Genomic DNA, 4,750 nt, shown 5'->3' with positions numbered 1-4,750 from the left:
AAGTCAGGGACTTGGTCTGTCTTGTTAAGAGTTGTATCTTTGTTTACTAGAATATTGGTTAGTAAATAATTAGTGGATGTTTTAGGCCATTCGTGGTGCTATAACAAAATGCTGTAGACTGGGTAGCTTAAAAACAACAGAAATTTATTTCTCACAGCTCTGGAGGCTGAGAAGTCCAAGATCAAGGCACTGGTAGACCTAGTGTCTGGTGAAGGCTTGCTTTCTGGTTTATGGATGGTTCTTTTTAGTTTTTTCATTATACAGTAGGAGGGGCAGCTCTCTGAGGCCTCTTTTATAAGGACACTAATCCCATTCGTGAGGGTTCCACCCTTGTGGCCAATCACCTCCCAAAGACCTTACCTCCTAATGCCGTCACCTTGGAGGTTGGGATTTCAACCTGTTAATTTTGGGGGAACACAAACATTTAGACCACAGCAATGAAGAATAAGTTTGTGACAGTATCACCAGGCCACAGAAGGCTTTTATTGCTGACAATAATGACCAAAAGTGAGAAATTATGTTGAAGAAGATAGATTTGAATTTTATCCTCAAAACTGAAGGATTAGGGGATGTGAAAAATCAAATGTAAGACGTACTTAAGAGTGCATTCTTCTTCACTAGAGGACGGGAAAGGATCCGCAGACCCTTATATCCAGTTGCCTACTTGATGTCTCTGCTGGGATGTCCCAAAAGCATCTCAAGTTCATTATTTTCAAGATCACAATTGTGATTTTTCCTAATCAAACCTGCTCCAGTGTTTCCTGTCTTCATACACCACTCATAACCCCATTCCAGTCTATTGTCCATACAGTAGTCAGAGCAACCTTTTCCAAATATGAATCCGGTCATATTACATCCTCCCACCCATGGGTTTGTCCCTCCTTCTATTCAAGCTACACTGGCCTTCCTCTGATTTCCTCTTGCCACAGGGCCTTTGCACATGCAATATCTATTTCTGAAAAGTGTGTCCCTTGCACTGCTCTACACAGTTTAACTTTGAATTTCATCTCCAACACTTATTTGGGGAAGTTTTCTGTATCCTCACTGACTTGGTCAGATGCCCTTTGTAGTAGAGCATAGTGCTTTAGTCTCCATTTTAATATTTATTAGTATAGCATTTTACATTTATTTTATATGAGCAAAATACAGTTCCCGCCCTTATGAAATTTACAGTATTATTTGGAGGAGGGGGAGACATTAATAATTATGCAGAAGCTCCCTAATCTGACTCTATCATACAGATAATTAGTGGGTTGATTGAGAATCAGGTAAATCAGGGGATCATCTTTTTGATGAAACATCTGTTTTAATTTAAGACCTATAAATATGCATTAATTTGCCAATCTTTTGGTAAGGCTTTTCCCTTATGGATTACTGACTAATGTTCCCGCAGGTCTTTTTTTGCATGAACTACACTTAACATAATACTCTGTGATTTTCAGTTGAAGTGTATTCTTAAAAGTGGAATGAGAACTGTGATGCTTTGAAGCTATGAGTACAGAATCCTTGATTTTTAACTTTTTTCCTTTTTACCCTCTCCTTCCACACTTGCCTTGCCCACACCTGTTTTGGCAGCAATTTTTTTTAGTGACTCCTATCTTAATAGCAGCTGTGGTTTTGTGTTGGCGAGTGGTGGAGGAAGGCAGCTGTCTCACTGATGAGTGCTCAGGGGGGCCAGGCAAGGGCTCTGCAGCCAGCCACTTCTGCAGGTGGCTGAAGTTCCACCACAAGTGCATGTTGCTTTGGCTCCGTGGGTGCTAAGTGAGATGACTTTGGAGAATACAAGCACCAATGTCCTGTGCCTGGGTTGTAGGTATTGGAGCCAAATGCTCACACAGCTGTCCTGTAGCATTTCCCAGAAGTGTCTTTGGTCCAACTAGACCTGTATATATTTGTTCTAGGTAAAGTTATCTCTTGGTATTTTAGGATAGAAGGGCTAAATTACAAGATGTTCCCTAGGCATGTTTTCTTTTCCTCATGTCCATGGCCACTCAGATACTCTGATGTTCCTGAGAGTTTTCTTTGTTTATTTTAAGAGAGAATGGAGTGCAAATGTCTGGGGCCTCTGTGACCTTACATTCCGAAGTACGGGGCCTGCTGCCGTCTAGCCCAGCACATCCTCCTTACCAATCAGTGCTCCATCTGTTGCCTCTGCTCCAGGCTCCCTTCTCACGTGCAACAGGCTCCCTTCTCGTGTGCAACAGGCTCCCTTTTCGTGTGCAACAGGCTCCCTTCTCGTGTGCAACAGGCTCCCTTCTCGTGTGCAACAGGCTCCCTTCTCGTATGCAACAGGCTGGGGACCCATCCCCTTGATGCATATGAGCTTTATGCAAGTGGGAAAGTCTTTTCCTAGAAGAGTGGCAATTGGCTGATGTTGCTCCTGATCCATTAGGGGGGAGGATGGCAACCTCCTTTCTCTATTCACCTTTTGGATGGGGGTACAGACATCCCTTATTACAGCAGAACTAGTGATACTAGAATATTCCTCAGATAATTAGCTACTTGGACAAAGTATAAGAGGGTGATGAAAAGCTAGAACTTCAAGGGTTTGGATGACCACACCAGCCAGCTGCAAAAAAACAAAACAAAAAAACCTAGGGCTTTAGAGCCAGACAGACTTGAATCCCCATTCTGGCTTTGTCATTTACCAGCTGTTCTAACCATAGGCAAATAACTCGAACTCTTTGTGCCTCAGTTTCCTCATCTTCACAATAAGGCAATAATCATACCCTCTTCATCAGATGTTGTGCAGATTTTATTTATTTATTTATTTGTTTGTTTGTTTTATTGGCAGCTGGCTGGTTACGGGGATCTAAACCCTTGACCTCGGTGTTACCAACACCACGCTCTAACCAAGTGAGCTCTCCGGCCAGCCTCTGTTGCATAGATTTGAAAAAGATGCAGCATATGAAACATTTAGCACAGCGTCTTGTTTGTCGCAAGTACTCAATAAATGTTAACTGTGATGCTGCTGCTATAATAATTCTCAGCACCTTGTAAGTTGCTATTAGCATTTGCTGAATTACTTTATACAGCAAGTAAGGTTTGAAGGTCTTACTAGAGACTGGAAACATTTAAATGCTAGGTTCCTTGGGAAGTTGAACAAATCAGGTCTGATCTCGGATGGAGTGCCTGCCCATGCTAATAAAATGGACAGAGAACATTTCTTGAGCAGTTCCAGGAGAGCAGTTCATTGAGTTAGTTGGGATTATTATGTTATATCCACAAACAAACAAACAAACAAAAATACCTCACAAATCCTGTTATGTTATGTCCTGCCGGAATGGTTTCATTTGTTTTTATTCATTATTAGGGTAACCAGGTGTTTTATTTTATTTTATTAAAAAAAATAGAACAAGGTCGTGTGTATTTTCATTTTGGAGATTTTGTTTTAAATATCTTTCTTTTTTTTGAAATAGAAAAATATTGACTTCAAAAATTTTAGGTACTGTTCAAATAATAGTCTTCACATAGTTCATATGGGTTTCTAAAATATAGCAGGATCTTAAAAATAAAGACCGCTGATCCACTAAATGTTTTTACAGAAATAGAAAAATCTTTTTTTTTTTTTGTCTTTTTCCGTGTCCGGCAACGGATCGCAACCCTCAGTGTTGCCCCCGTACCGGACCGGGGACCGGCAACGGGATCGCAACCCTCGGTGTTGCTCCCGCGCCTCGCTCAGCCAGTGAGCGGGAACCGGTCTGTATGTGGGATCCAAACCCTCGGGCGGGAGCACCGCCGCGCTTCCCAAGCGGCGCACTTATCCAGTGCGCCACCGGGCCGGCCCATCAAATGCATTTTTAAGTGATGGGGGAAGCCAGTTGTAACCTCAGTTATATGCACTGTGTGTGAAAACTGAGATTTTACTTTTCTTGAGAACAAGATTCTAAGCTGTAATGAAAAAGCAATTCCTGGTATGGCCACAATTGAATCAAAGAAATATGCCCTTCATAGGTCCTTCAAGATTCCCTGAATCTGATTCCAGAGAGGATAGGTTATTGGTGAAGAAGTAAGCGTATGGCCCCCTAGCTGAAGTTCTAGGACTCTTTTTTTTTAAATTCTGTCCTTTGATATCTGTGGTTCTTTTTGTTGTGATCCCATGGAACTATTTGATATATTGCCTAGGTAAATAGCCTTTTAAAATTCTTAATAATTTGGTATTGATTCAAGACTTCTGACCTTCTTAAAATCCAAAGAACATTGTTTACTGCCCTTGAAGAGATCAGATTTGTTTTTTCCCAACCCGTGGAAAGGCCTTTTCGATTTCCAACTTTGGGATCAATAATGCTAGGCAGTCGGCAGAATGACAGTGCTGTGCATAGGATGTCTTTGTCTGCCTCCGTCACTCTGTTGATAGACAAAAACCATATCTCACTTAACATGCTGTATTAGTCCTTTTTGTGTTGCTGTAACAGAATACCTGAGAGTGGGTGATTTATAAAGAAAAACAAAGTTTATTGCTTACAGTTTCTGAGGCTGGGAAGTCCAAAGTCTATCTGGTGGTGGCAACAGTGACTCAGGGGCCTCATATTGCAGTATGGTGGAAGCAGAGAGAACAGAGAGAGAGAAAGACAGACTCTTCTCTTTTAAAGCCCTCAGAACCACGCCCCTGACCACCATTTTTAATCCATTCATACTGCACAGTCCTACAATCCAATCACCTCTTCAAAGCCCCACCTTTCGATTACCACAATAGGATTTCCCACCCTCTTAACAGTCACAGTGGGGGCTAAGTTTCTTTTTTTTTTTT

The 4,750-nt window shown here is 41.6% G+C and overlaps 1 protein-coding gene across 1 annotated transcript in view; it reads left to right on the top strand.

Moving 5' to 3' along the window:
* The window catches only part of TMEM241 (transmembrane protein 241), a 123,991-nt gene that overhangs the window by 15,838 nt on the left and 103,403 nt on the right, over positions 1–4,750 (top strand). The window lies entirely within an intron of this gene.

The sequence above is a fragment of the Galeopterus variegatus genome, unplaced genomic scaffold, assembly GCF_000696425.1.
Source record: "Galeopterus variegatus unplaced genomic scaffold, G_variegatus-3.0.2 Scaffold407, whole genome shotgun sequence".
Taxonomy (NCBI): domain Eukaryota; kingdom Metazoa; phylum Chordata; class Mammalia; order Dermoptera; family Cynocephalidae; genus Galeopterus; species Galeopterus variegatus.
This window is presented reverse-complemented; position numbering and strand designations above follow the sequence as displayed.